This window comes from Suricata suricatta, chromosome 2, assembly GCF_006229205.1.
Source record: "Suricata suricatta isolate VVHF042 chromosome 2, meerkat_22Aug2017_6uvM2_HiC, whole genome shotgun sequence".
NCBI lineage: Eukaryota > Metazoa > Chordata > Mammalia > Carnivora > Herpestidae > Suricata > Suricata suricatta.
The window spans coordinates 103,174,533-103,189,689 of record NC_043701.1 but is presented as its reverse complement, the minus strand read 5'-3'; the positions used below and the strand labels follow the sequence as shown (position 1 = coordinate 103,189,689).

The 15,157-nt window shown below is 42.6% G+C and overlaps 1 long non-coding RNA gene across 2 annotated transcripts in view; it reads right to left on the bottom strand.

Annotated features, from left to right (window-relative positions):
* Nucleotides 1-290: 290 nt before the first annotated feature.
* Nucleotides 291-15,157, bottom strand: part of LOC115271807 — a 17,491-nt gene continuing 2,624 nt past the window's right edge. The window contains exons 2-4 of one of the 2 annotated variants that reach the window (XR_003900099.1): nucleotides 14,298-14,400; nucleotides 3,039-3,237; nucleotides 291-657 (exon numbers count right to left, since the gene is read on the bottom strand). This is a non-coding gene — a long non-coding RNA (uncharacterized LOC115271807). Of the gene's footprint in view, nucleotides 658-3,038; nucleotides 3,238-9,690; nucleotides 9,998-14,297; nucleotides 14,401-15,157 lie in introns of those variants that run through there. The other variant, XR_003900100.1, reaches the window with a different exon arrangement.

Below are 15,157 nucleotides of genomic sequence, written 5' to 3'. Positions count from 1 at the left end.
AGCAAGAAGGCTTTGTCCTGCAGGCTTCTGGAAATCAAGGCAGGCTTGTAAGTAGGAGGGTGACCTGTGTGTAACCATGCTTTACACAGAGGAGCCCATCAGTGGCATAGAGGATGGGTCTGGAACATGGCCTAGGAGCAGGCAGCCATTGTCAGTCTGAGTCGGAGGGGCTGAGATCTGGAGGAAGAGCGGGTCTGGAATTAAAAAGAAATGGGAACAATGACTGATCATTGTTCATGCTAATTTTTCCATTGAGAAAAATTAGAAGAGCTGGACAAAATAGAAAAAGACAAAAACAAAACATGTTTGCAGGCAGAGGATAACAACCAAAGCACCGGGAATGTGCAGGGTGAGTCCAACGCTTAGGGTCACGTTCCTTGCAAGGCCGCAGCCAATTCCAGAATCAAACACGGACTCCAAGCTGAGCAGCTCAGCAGAACTTCGGGCACTCTCATGAGAGAGGAGGACAGAAACGGAGACCGAACAAGCCAAGGAAGAAGGTGCCCAGCAAACATTTCCAGTTGAAGTGGAGTCCAAGATGTCTGGGAGGGAGTAAGACTGAACTGGAAATTGATGACCCTCACAAGGCACCCGCAGCCACAGCTTTGAATCAGCGTCATCTCTCCGACTGTATCCGGATGGTCCTGCTTGGTCTCACTACAAGAAGAAAAAGTCACACATTCTCTCTCATGAGTGAAGATTCAAAAACCCAATGCAAAATTTTAGCACATTGAACCTAGCAATATATATATATAAAAGATAATCTGTCAAGATCAAGTTTCAAAGTTAGTTTGATGTTGGAAAATCAATCAACATGATTTATCGCATTAACTAATTTAACACATTTAAAAATCAATTAAGGTATCTTATCACATTAACTGATTTAACACATTTAACTAATGAAGAATAATCGTATAATCATCTCCATAGAACAAGAAAAAACATTCCATAAAATTCAACACTTATTCATACTTTTGTTTAAAAAAGCTCTTAACCTAGCAGTAGAATGAAAATTTCTTCATCTGATTAAAAATATAGCCAACATTATATAAAATTACGTTTTATTCTCTGAGGCCAAGATGAGACAAGTCTGCTCACCACCTGAATTTCTGTTAAATATGACACTGGTCATTTTAGCCGGTGAGAGAAAGAATGTAGAGAACACAGAAATAAAAGTTGGAATGGAAGAAATAAAACTGTCATATTCCCAAATGGCATGATATTTTATGTAGAAAATCCAAAAGGATCTATACATAAACTATTAGAATTAATCAATAAATTTACCAAGGTTTCTAAATACAAGGCTAATACACAAAAGCCAATTCTATTTCTTCATAATATCATCAATTATTAAGTGAGGTAAAAAATGTTTCATTTAGATCAAATAGCTAGAATAAACTTAACAAAAGATTCATGAACCTTCTACACAGAAAGCTGTAAAACATTCCAGAGAGCAACTAAGAAATTAAACAAATGAAACAATATACCATATTCATGGGTCAAAAGTCTAAATACTTGGAGTTGGTAATTCTTTCCAAAGTGGTCTATACAGGGGCGCCTGGGTGGCTCAGTCAGTTGAGTGTTGGATTTTGGCTCAGGTCATGATCTCACAGCCTGTGGGTTCAAGGCCTGTGTTGGGTCTGTGCTCAGAGCCTGGAGCCTGCTTTGGATTCTGTGTCTCCTTCACTCTCGGCCTCTCCTCCACTCTGGTCTGTGTGTGTGTGTGTCTCTCTCAAAAATAAATAAACACTGAAAAACAAACAAAAACCCGAAGTAGTCTATACAAATTTAATAAAATTTTAAGGTGTCATGGAATCATTTGTTGTAAAAACTTACAAGCTGATTCTCTTACTTATATTGAAATGTCAAGGTCTAAGAATCGCTAAGATAAGCTTAAAAAAGAGGAAAGTTGGAGAACAAACATGACTAGATATTAAGACTTATTATAATGTAACAATAACGCAGTGCAGGACTGTGACAGGAATATGCAGATAGACTAGGGAACATAGCAGAGAGTCTAGAAATAGACCCATATTGTATGGACATGTGACTAGCGATAAAAGTGGCACGTGAAACAATGGGAAGAAGATTTTTAAAAAAACAAACGATGCTGGGTCAATTGGATATCCATTTGAATATCCCCAAAACAATAATCTTCATCTCTATCTCACATAGAAAGCAGTATCAATGGACTATAGATCAAAAGGGAAAAGGTACATAATAAGGCTTGTAGGATCGAACATTGGAGAATGTCTCCATGACTTTGCGGTAGAGAAGAACACAACGCTAACCATAAAAGAAAGGATTTGGACACTGGACTATATTAACACTTATGACTTCTGTTCATAAAGGAATAAAAAGAAGGTATTTGTAACATATAATAAAAAAGCTCATATCAAGAATATATAAAGTACTCCTACGTATCAATGTAAAAAGGACAGACAACCCAACAACAAAATTGGCAAAACTCTGAATAAACACTTCACAAATGAAATTATCCAAATACCTGATAAGACATGAAAAGATAGGGGTGCCTGGGTGGCTCAGTCATTTAAGTGTCTGATTCTGGATTTCTGCTCAGGTCATGATCTCACAATTTGTGCTATCAAGCCCCTCATCTGGCTCTGTGCCGATGGTGCAGATCCTGCTTGGGATTCTCTCTTCCTCTCTGTCTCTGCCCCTCTCTGGCACTTGTTCTCTCTCTCTCTCTCTCTCTCAAAATAAATAAATACAAAGTTTTAAAAGATATGAAAAAGTAGTCAGGGTGGCTCAGTCCATTAAGTGTCTGACTTCAGTTCAGGTCATGATCTTGTGGTTTGTGAGTTCCAGCTCCGTGTCGGGCTCTGTGCTGACAGCTCAGAGCCTGGAGCCTGCTTCTGATTCTGTGCCTCCCTCTCCCTCTGTTCTTCCCCTGCTCACGCTCTATCTCTCTCTCACAAAAATAAATAAACATTAAAAAAAATTTTTTTAAAGGAGAGGTAGTCAACCTTATTAACCACAGGGAAATTCAAATTGAATAGTTTGAAACGAGATACCACCTCATAACCACCAGAATAGTTGAAATTTAAAAGACTGGCAACACTGCAGATTGGTGAAGATGTAAAGCCCAGAAGCTCTCACATGTTGCTGGCCGGGACGACGTCTGGATCGCCCATCCTGGAAACCGTTTCTCAGAAACTGAACACACGTTTACCCGAAGATCTTGCAATTATACTCCTACATCTCTCTGCCTCTTCCCTGAAATGCACAAATGAAAAATGTTTCCATCAGCATTATTTATAATAGTTAAACCCAGAAACAATGCAAATGTCCCTCAATAGACCAAATAAATTGTGGTGTATTCATGCAATGAGAATATGCTGTGTGCAATAACATGAATGGATCACATAAGCCTAACGTTGAGTAAAATACACCAGAAACACATCCTGTATGATTCATTTCCCTAAAGGTTAAAAACATGCAAAATCCACCTGAGATATTGGAAGTGAGGATAAGGTTACTTTCGAAAGACGTGGTCCTGACTGGGCCAGGGGCAACAGGAAGGCTCTGGCACGCTCTATGCCTTCACCCCGGTGGAATGACATGGGTGTGTCCACTGCGTAAAAATGGGCTGTGCACTTATGGTTTGTGCATTTTTTGGTGTGCCTGACATATGTCCACAAAAGCTTATTGAAAAAAAAAAAAAGGAAGAGGAGGGGTCCCTGGGCGGCTTGGTCAGTTAAATGTTGGACTTCAGCTCAGGTCATGATCTCATGGTCTGTGAGTTTGAGCCCCGTGTCAGGCTCTGTGCTGACAGCTCGGAGCCTGGAGACTGCTTTGAATTCTGTGTCCCTGCCTCTCTCTGCCCATTCCCCACTCATCCTCTGTCTCTCTCTCTCTCTCAAAAATAAATAAATGTTAAAAAAATATTTTTTTTTAAAGAAAGGAAGAGTAGATCTTTAGGGTCATTTGTGTGGTGTGTATGTATGTATCCAAATGAAATCAGTGGTGTATTTTAATGTTCACATTTCACAATTTATACTTTTAACACCACCTCCTCCCCCCACACACATAAAGCACAGTGATTTCGTGGATGATCTCATCTGGAAATACAATTAAATGCCTCAGTGTGATGCCCTCCCTCCCCTCACTCAGCTCAGCCCCACCGCCAAAGACATCTCCGCAGAAATGGTCTTATTTACTGCTTACAGAGACTACGTGAGCAGAGCGCTGCTGTTACCATTTCAATGTGGAGTAAATTGGAGGGTCGGGACCCTCGAGGTCCTAGCACAGAACCAAGCCCGGCTCTTTCCCCCTCCTCCACGCATTTTCTGTCCCTCTTTGGAGCAAGAGGTTATCCCCAGGTGCACCCTTGCCGGGACTGACGATCATTTACACACAACAGCCAAGCTTACAGATAGCAGGACGCAGCCTTTCACAGCTGTCCCTTGGTACATTGCATAATGAGAGAAGGGAGCCCTTGGCCACTCGAGCTAGGGGACACGTCCTGTACTTTTCTCCAGCCCCTCCACCTCAGAAGGATTGAGCAAACAGTCAGGGAGACACTCCTTGGGGGGGTCGCAGTCATCTTTCTTCTCTTGTTTTAAGCCCTCCATGGTAGAATCTGAAGAATCCCACCCACAATCGCAGACTTGAAGATCTTCCCGGGGGCCCCTTAGGCAGATTTCTTCATCGCTCCAAGTTCAGTTCATGCCTTCCTCCTATCACATTTGAAACCTCGAACTGAATAAACCCACATTCCTTTTAGGTGAGATAGCAAGTCCCAAATGATAAAAACAGTCTTCAAAAATATGTGCTAGAATAATTTGAAAATGGTTTGTGCTAAAGGAACGCAGGGTGGGTGAAGTTTTCAAACTCGTCTTTGCTTAGAGAGACTTGCTTTCAATCGCTTGCAGAAATTCCTCAGCTCAATCTTTGGCAGATGTGCATTTTTTTTTCTTTCAGGAGGAAAAGTTACTAAGGGAGGACAGAAAAAAGTCCTTCCCTTCCCTTGCCTTTCTCTTATTCCCAGATGTGACCTCCACTTTGACCTGGGCCCCTGTTCCAACCCTGAGTCTCAATTTTCCATCTGAACCCCTCACTGTGGGTTTCCTTTGATAATTATGTAAGGTTTATATTACATCCACTCATCTTCTACAGAAGAGGGTGAGCTGTTAGCATACTAATAGAAATTAAACTGATAGTGCATAAATATTTGGCAACTAAATTCATGTTCATGTGTATAATTAATTACATACATTTTAGAGAAGAAGTATTAAAAATCCTAAACAAGATGATTTCAGCTGCAAGAAACAGAAAAGTGTGACTCCAATGTCCTCGTGAATTGGGGATGCATGATCTCATATGACAAGATGTCCCAAGGTGTGACATCAGCTCCGAGTTTGGATACTCTGGCTACTCAACAACATCTTTGGGGACCAGGGACCCTCTTCCTTCTGCTCTGCCATCTTCTTCAGGTTGGCTTCTCTCATGGTGGTAAGATGCCCACACAGTTCCAGGCACCTCATCCCAAACAACCATGTCCAGAAGAAAAAGAATGGTCTTTGCCTTGTGCACTTTTTAACTGCAAAAATCTTTCTCAAGAAGCCCCCTCAGCAAACTGCCTCTCGCATCTCCTTGGCCAGAACTCGCCTGAACAGTCAGCCAGGGGGATGGCTTATAGACTAGAGTGTCAGATTTACCCTAAGCTGGGGACAGGGTCACCTGCCCAGAAGGAGGAGACCCAAACAAGGCTGCATTCTGTTAGCAAAGAAGATGGGAGACCATTTGAGAGAAGGCAAAATAATGTCGGACCCACAAAGGACTCAAGGCGACATTTCTCCAAAGAAGATACACAAATGCGTAATGACACACAAAAAATGCTCAATGTGTTTAGTCGTTAGGGAAAAGCCAGTCCAGACCACAATGAGATACTGCTGTATGGCCATTAGGATTGGGTATAATTTAAAAAACAGAATAGAAAAAACAAAAGCATAAGGAAAATAACAAGTGTTGGTTAGGAGGGAGAGCAATTGGTAACTGCTTATCGCTGGTGGGGATATCTTGGTGGGAAACAGTTTGGTAATTTCTCAAAGGGTTAAGCATAGAATTACCAGAGACCCAGAAATTCCACTCCTACGTGTATTTGCAAAAAAAAAAAATTGGCAATCAGGGACCCAAATATCCTTGCACACCCGTGTTCACAGCAGCATTATTCATAATGGCCAAAAGGAGGAAACATCTGTTCAGCGACAGGTGAATGGATAAACCAAACGTGGTATTGTGAGATAATAGGAAATGTATATATTGGTATCTGCTCCCCAGTTTCTAGTATGGAGCTTCTAAAACCCTTGTAATTGCCTAAGTGATAAGAGCACCTGAAGCATCTTTTGTCCTAATGAGGCACCTGTGGCTGGGCTCCTGGATGGTGGGGGGGGGGGGGGCTGGTCACCAGAAAGACCATGATCAGAAGCCTGAAAACATTCAGCTCTATCACGCTTTGTCCGGCGAGGGGCGAGGGGCTGGAAATGGAGTTACTGATTGACCATGCCTATGTGAGGGAGCCTCTGTAGACTCCTAAGCAGTAGAGGATTTCCAGAGCTTCTAGGCTGGTGAATTTATCCACTCTGAGAGGTGACACACCCCAACTCCACGGGGTAGAACTTCCTGTTCTTGGGAGCCTCCCGGACCTCACCCTATATATCCCTTCTTCTGGCCATTCATGTGCATCCCTTTATCATGTCCTTTAATAAATTGGTAAATGTAAGTAAGTGTTTCCCTGAGTTCCATGAGCCACTTTAGCAAATTACTCAAACCTAAGGAGGGGCTCATCGAAACCTTCAGATTGTAGCCAAGAAAGAAGATGTGGGTAATCTAGGGACTCAGAACTTGCAATTGGCATCTGAAGTGAGGGGTGGTCTTGTGGGACTGAGCCCTTAACCTATGGGATCTGACGCCATCTCCGGGAAACATCAGGATTGACTTAAATTGTGGGAATCCAGCTGGTGGGGTGGTGAACTGCTCAGTTAGGGGGAAAAAAACCTCCGCATATTTGGTGACCAGAAGTGTCAGAAGAGAACAATGGACTATCACTTAGCCTTAAAAAGGAAGGAGAGTCTGACACAGGCTACAACATGGATGAACCTTGTGGACATTATGCAGGGTGAAATAAATCAGACACAGACAGACAAATACTGTACGTTTTCATTTACATCAAGTACCTATAAAAGGCACATTTGCAGAGAGGAAAGGGCCAAGTATACTAGGTACAGACTTTTTTTTTTTAGTTTAGTTTTCTTATTTTGAGCAGGAAGGGACAGAGAGAGGGAGAAAGAGAATCCCAAGCGGGCTCCATACTGTGAGATCATGAGTCTCATGACCGAGATATGACCCAAGCCAAAATCAAGGGTCAGTTGGTTAACTGGCTGAGCCACCCAGGCACCCCATGGGCACAGACTTTTTGTTAGCGATGTGGGAAAGTTTTGAGTATAGATAGTGGTGATCTTTACACAACAATGTTAATGTACTCGTGCACCCTCATGCATGGTGAAAATGGTCACTGTATATTTTACCACAATAATCTTCGTCCCGTGGATTGTGTTGCAGCCACAACAGCCCTGCAGTGTGCCGCACACAGGAGGAAACCCAACGTGTGTCTGTGCACATCTTCAATACAGGCTGTTCCGCGTTGCTGGGGGTCGTCTCCCCCCGGAGCCAAAGCAACCCAGGGGAGAATTATACTGGTCTAAAGGAGGAGCTGTGGTCAGTTTACTGCCGCACTGAGGAGCACGCTGATTTTGTTGTTGTTGTTGTTATTGTGAAAAAAATTCTGACATTTCCCTGGTGTTGATTTTTTTGTCTTTATATGTGTGTATTTTATTTTTAAAGTACATGTATAAATCTAGGTTTATATTCTGTATATAGATCTTATACAACTATAAGATCTAGCAAATATATGAACATTTTAAAAGCTAAAAACCTAAAAGTATCTATAAAACTAGAGCCAAGAATACTAATATGTCAGATGTTGTTTTGAAGACACGACAGAGATATTCTCCGAGTGAATATGGTCCCAGCTTTGCAGGCTCTTTTCGATGTGGTGTGCCCACACCACCATCTCCTCTGTTCTCCCACCGATCTCTCGGCATGAATCCCTGCCTGCTTCCCATCTGCAGAGCCTGTGGGGATGTCACTTGGCCTTCAGCTGGTCTTCTTACATCTCATTCTGTCATTTTGTTATGAACTGGTGATCAGTAAGTCTCCTCAGTGGGGCTGAGGCTTAGAAATACAGTTCCTATGGGGCACCTGGGAGGCTCAGTAGGTTAAACATCCACTTTCAGCTCAGGTCATAATCTTGCAGTTCATGAGTTCGAGACCTGCATCGGGCTCACTGCTGTCAGCACGGAGCCCACTTCAGACCCTCTGTCTCCCTCTCTCTCTGACCCACTCTGCTAGCGCACACTCATGAGGGCACACACACTCTCTCTCTTTCAAAAATAAATTTAAAAAAAACATTTAATAAAAGGGATACAGTTTCTGTGGCAATTTTCACTTACAAGAATGTCACTCTGGTGATATCAAAAAAGAAACACACACACACACACATTTATACTTACAGTTTATCTTTGAAATGAAAATATAACAAATATATTTGCTGAGAACAGTCAGACTCTGTATTAACTATAGTTTCGTACTTCCTGTATTCTGATGCTCTGATATCCGGGGTTTTACTGACCTTGGAGGGAATGCCCCTCAGGCTTAGCCAATTCTAGACACAGTAGTAAGGAAATCACCAGAGCCCAAGTTTTTCAAATGCCCACCAGCCAATCTGGAGCCCACATCCCAGTCACCTCCTGCATGAGACTCGCACACTCTGGGCCACTGTCCCCTGCCCTGATCACCCAGGGCCAGGAGCCACACGGCCCCTACGCCCCAGAGCTCACTGACACTTACTCAGCTCAGCAGTCCTGAGCCTGGTAACCGTGTCTCCTCTGTTCCTTCCCACGGAAATCGCAGTGAAGGCTCTTGCCTCCATTCTCTGCCTCTGCTCCCAGTCACCTCTGCTTCTCCATGCGGGCCTGCACGGTGTGCCTCCCAGTTTACTGCGAGCCTACAGACTTCCTCCAGGAGTCATTTCTGCATCTCAGGTCTTACCACACCTGAGGAAAACAAATCCTGGGGACATTTCTGAAACAGACTCCCTGAACACATGCCTATGAACTCCCAAGGACTTGAAAAATCCTCATGTTTCTGAAAGAACATGGACCCCCAAGGCAGGAGCATAGGTTTGTGTCTGACTCTGTCCTATCCCAACTCCGTTCAGCCTTATTCCACCTCTTAACGGGATTAAAAGAGATAAAAGCACAAGTGAAAGTTCCTGGTGAATTACCCACGCTCCATAAACACTGATGTATTGCTGAGCCTGGCATCTCCGTGTTGTGAAGCCCATCTAGTCAGGATTTAGATCTCCCCCTCCATGTTTCTGATTCCCCCCAACCAGGCCCAGGCCCTACTAGACAAGCCACGTGGGGTCCATAGTGGAGGGACAGAGGCATCCCATGAAATTCAAGGGCATCCCCATCTAGTGAAAGGGCTCAGATATCTGCTGAAATCTTTTTATGAGAGCCCCATATTTTCAAAGCGACATGACAAGCCCCTTCTTTTACAAAACATCATCCAAACCCTTCGCATCAGCCATGTGTACTGAGTTACCTGGCCAGCTCAATTCCACAACCGGGAGCCATGGTCAGCCTCCAGTGAGATATGACAAGGCATCCTGAAAGTCCTCAGGAAGACAGCACCTCACTCAACTGACAGGTGGAATATCAAGGGAAAGTTCCATGGAAACACAAAAGCAGCTTAAGAGAAAGGTCTCTGGGTTCCCACATAATTTGAACATAATTCAGTCCTCAGACCACATCTGGCCCCACTTTTGCCTCGCTGGTCTGTGGGCTCCGTGAGGACAGGGACCAGACCTTTGTCAACTCACTGTTTTCTTCACCTGCCATCTTTGAGCTGCTGATGACAGAGGGCTTTGGACCTGAGGCAGAAAATGAACGTGTTTTCTTTTTGAACATTCACTGAGATTAACACAGACACACATGCATCACAGGAAATAAAGAGGCTATCAACAATGTTTTATATACTTTAAATTGTTGGGGTGCCTCGGTGGCTCAAACGTTAAGTGTCCGACTTCAGCTCAGGTCATGATCTCACGATTCGTGGGTTCAAGCCCCATGCCGGGCTCTGTGCTGATAGCTCAGAGCCTGGAGCCTGCTTCAGATTCTGTGTCTCCCTCTCTCTCTCTGACCCTCCCCTGCTTGCACTGTCTCTCTCTGTCTCTCAAAAATAAATAAATAACATTAAAAAAATAAAAAATACATATAATTTAAATTGTTATAAGAAATACTTCATAATAATTTTCATTTGTCTTTTTCCATTTATCATGTTTTACTTACTAAAAATTTTCAGTCTCTTCCTTTTTAAATTTATTTTTATTTTTTATTTCCTTTTTTTAATTTCAACATGTCTATATATTAATTTTTTTCTTGTTTCAGATAATTGCATGCTAGTAGTTTCCTGCCTTTCTTTCTCCCTATTTCCCTGCCTCTCTCCAACTCTCTCTTTCCTTCCTTCCTTTTTTTTCTCTCCTTTTCTTTCTTTCTTTCTTCCTTTCTTCCTTTCAGTTATGAAGTCTGAATTTAACCTGGTTTTATAACAGGAGGTAGTTGAGTTTGAGTAAATAAATCCATAAATGAAACATTTCAGGAAAATTCTTTTCTGATACTTAATTTCTCTCCCAGCTGTGTGTGCTCAATTCATTCATGCCTTAGGTAAATCACCAGAGGAAACACCTTCAGACACTGTTTTTATGGATCTCAACTGGGATGAATTCGATTTCTCTTACGTGTCAAAAGCTTTTCTCTATTGAATTCAGTGCATGATAGAAATGCATTTGGATTCCATTTCTATCTTGATTGGTCACAAAGTTCTGAAGTTTGAATACTCGTGCTGAAAGAACTACTCTTTTCAGGGACTAGTTTGTGTGATTCAGCAATGGAAGAATTTCATCCAAGTTAGTTAGCATATAGTGCAATAATGATTCCAGGAGTAGAATCCTGTGATTCGTTCCCTACATATTCATTCCCAATGTTCATCCTAACAAGTGTCCTCTGTAAGGCCCCTTGCCCATTAGCCCATCCTTCCCCCACCCACAAACCCCTTCAGCAACTCTCAGTTTGTTCTCTGTATTTAAGGGTCTCTTATGTTTTGTCCCCGCCCTATTCTTATATTGCTTTTAACTGTGCATGTCCCCCTATCCAAAGTCCTGGACTCTGATTTTTGGCTCAGTTGTTAACTCCTGACTCATTTGGACCCCCATGGTGCCAATGACTAATGAGCTTGACCTGACCCAGCCTGCTAAACAGAGGTGAGAGTACTTCTCAGGGTCCCTCCCAGCACACAGGGTAGAGGACTGTCCAGCTTGAGGGTTCCCTGTGCTCTCTTTACCCAAAACCCTGGCCGAGCCTGTTCCCTCCTGTTAGGCAGATCCTACTGGGCTCTATTTCCCATCTTCATCCCTAAACTTCATTGTAGGAAACTTTTGCCTAACTCTACCTTCTTCTGAATCTCTTTCCTATCTCACAGCCCCTCCTCCCCACCCCCATGCCTTAGTGATCCCCAGTAAGACCAGGTTGAAATTAGTGAATACTAAAACTAAAACTCTAAGAAGAAAAATAGAAGCCAATTCACATAAACTAAAGCATCAAATTTGGGGAGGGATTTCTGTCCTTTGTACCTCTTGAGCTTAAGAAGAACACGGATTCAAAGAGCCAGCATCCACCAGAGACTTCATTCTGTAGACAGAATGAAACAAATTCTGGCTCAAAGGCAGAGAAGCAAGTCTGCGTGGAAGGAGGGAGAAAGAAGCAAAGGGAGTCTTATTATAGTCAAAGAAATTGTACTCCTCCCCCCGTGGGAGGGAGTGGGGCATTGGGAGCTGGACCTTTCTTATTGACCGTCAGTGGTATTGCTAGATAATTTCTGATAAGCACAGCCCTATAGAGCTCTCATTATTGATGATGATTCGCAATAACACTGGCTTTTCCCAGCATAGGGTTGGGCCTTGGTCTTTCTCCCAGTCTTGGTTACAAATTCCTTTTTGTAAGTGCAATAAGACATTATGGGCAGTGCATTCCTTGGGGATTATCGTACTGCTGGGGTCTTTGGCCTCATGTTTTAGAACATCAGCTGAAGTCATGGATAATGCACCAGAAATTCATTCTCTGTTGGGTCCTATTGTTTACATGAAAGCGGCTTTCAGAACTTCCCTCAAGGCAAGAATGCAATGATTTCTCAGTTTCCACTGCCCAGTGGGACCTAAACAGAGCCCTCCCCTCTGCCTTGGTGGCATGTACTCATTTTTGCTCTATAGGCCACTGGGGAAGCTGACCCAAGGGCAGGCTGTCAAGACAACAAGCTAAGGAAACAGAACTCCAGACTTAACTGGCATTTTCTCAGACACCTTGGCAAATACATTTGGGGTGAATCAGATAAAGGTCACCTGCAGAGCACATGAGCAGATCTCTTGTTTCTAGAAGGGGGAAGGAAGTTCCCAGAGATCCTGAGACTGCTCAGAGCATCACCCAAGAGTGATTCTGCCTTAGTCTGAGAGGATCTAGTGGTCCTTCCTCTTACTGGTCCTGATGGAGAAGTGCCTGCTCCTTCTCAAAATGCTCCTGCCACTTTCACAGCAGAGAGAGGTTGAGCTCTGGGACAGGGTGGGGGAAAGAAACTATTTACAAGATGGAATGTTAGTGCTAAGGAGGGCAGATTTGATTGCCTAGAGAGTAGGTCCAGGCCCTATTCTTGTCACATCCAAACTCTGTGACTGAACCAAGTTGCCTAAACTTTTAGAGTTTTGATTTCTCATTCATAAAGTGAAGATAATCATGTCTTCCTTTATTCTGTTACCACAGAGATTAAGATTATGCACATGAAGCAGTCACTACACTCTGTTCCATTGTAAATGGCTCAGTAAACAACAGCTACTGGTAGTATTACATACAACATGAAAAGAAATTCTAAAATGTGAATGGGAAGCAATTAATAATAAATAAAATAAAATGTGAGAGTCTCAGAAGCATGGATTGGAATAAACCCCAGTGTTTATCCTTGTCCAAAGTCTCTGGCACTTTGAGAGAAAATTGGGCTGTGCCTGCCCTGCCTGCCCAGCTCTGGGCCTGTGCTTTCCAAGCAGCCACAGACCCCAGCAGTACAATAAACCCCAAGGAATGCACTGCCCATAATGTCTTTCCCGGATCCTAGGAAAAAAGCCACGGGCCTAGGTATTCCTGCTGAGGCTTGCGAATGTAACCCTTCTGCAGACAGGAAGTGTGACCATTACTGTAGGCCAAGTCAACATCACACAATTCACCACTTGAATTTCATTATATTTGTTTCCATTTGTCTCGTGTGTACCTGGTCTCTTCAACCATATTTTAAGCTCCTAGAGAGCAAGAACTGGGTTCGTACTGCATTCAGGCCTCCCCTAACTCCGGTCCTGAGCTGACAGTAAGTATTTACTAAGACCTACTGTTTGCTTGAAACACTATTTTGCATTTCACTGGAGCTTAACAAATTATAAAATAAATATAGAATATAGTTTATGTGTCATAAAGATGCTCTTCCCATGACCCACAACATCCACTGAGTTTAAGAAATGACTTTTGTTGAGATAAAGGGGAAATGTTAGAGATAGTTCCCTAATTATTCAGGGATCCAAGTTTTTAAGTGACTGGGGACAATTCTCAAATTGCTACAGAGGAGGAATTTAGGGTCACCAATTGGGTTGGGCAAGGACATTAAAGGATATGTCTTGAAGCTGTGATTGCATAACAAGTTCATTGGTTTGTAAATTTATATTTCATGTTTATTTGGTCTGGTGTTGAGAGGCATTGGTGATTCCCAGGAGGAAAGAGGTCTAAAGGCTTTATAAGCAAGATAGTATATAGTTTTTTAACATGTAGTTAATACGTAGTTACTTCAGCACTAGAAGTAAATTTTTTAATTTCTAAATTTTAGGGTCTATTCCTTTCCCCACTTTGTTAGTTATCTATTGCTACATGGTAAATTACCCAAATACTTAGTAGCTTATATAACAAACATTGATTATCTCACAGCTTCATTGGGCCAAGAATTTGGGAATGGCTTAGCTCATGGTCTCTCATCAGGTTGAGCCAAGATGTTGGGGAGGGCTAAATCATCTCAAGTTTGGACTTTTTCCAATGGAGAAGGAATTTCCAAGATGGCACACTCACATGGATGCTGGCTGGATGCCTAACTTCCTCACCACATGAGTTCTCCGTGGGTTGCCTGAATGTCTTCATGATATGTAAGTGGCTTTCTCCAGAGCAAATGAACCTAAAAAGAGAACAAAAAGTAAGCCCAAGGCCTCAGTGACTTTATACTATGGCATTAGCTTTGTTCTCCATAGTTAGATGCAAGTCACTAAGTCCACTACATCCTCAGAGGAGGAAAATTGAGCTCTATATTTTAAGGATGAGTATCAAGGAATTGGGGGATATATTTTAAGACCACCATCCCATTCTTAGCCAGGATTGGGCTAGGTCCCAAGAGCCACTGTTTCTAACATTGTTTCAGTCAAGATGGGCTGTTGAAGCAAATCACTCTCAAATCTGAGTGGCTCAACACTCTAAAATTTTCTTACTCTTCTTGTAACATGGGCTAGGACTGAGGTTTATTCATTCTCACACCTCAGAAACTTGATGGTGGAAGCTCTGTCTCAACATACAATTCCATGATTGACAAACCAGGAGAAGTTTATACCAAATCTCACCCTGTCCATAAAGCTTCAGTCTAGAAGTGACACACACCATACAATATATTGGCCAAAGGAAATCACATGACTTAACTTCAAAAGAGGAGTAGGTATGAAATCTGAACAGTCTAGGGGAAGGGAAAACAGAACACTTGCTAACATACAGTGGTGACTATTAGTCATTTTCATTTGGCCTGCCTTAGTAGTATTACACTTAAAAAACTTAAAATGCAACAGCAAGATTAAAACATTCCCTGGGAGCCTTCAGTGGGTTCCCTGATAGGAGCACATGTACCCCAATGTTCATAGCGGCACTTTCTACAATAGCCAAATCATGGA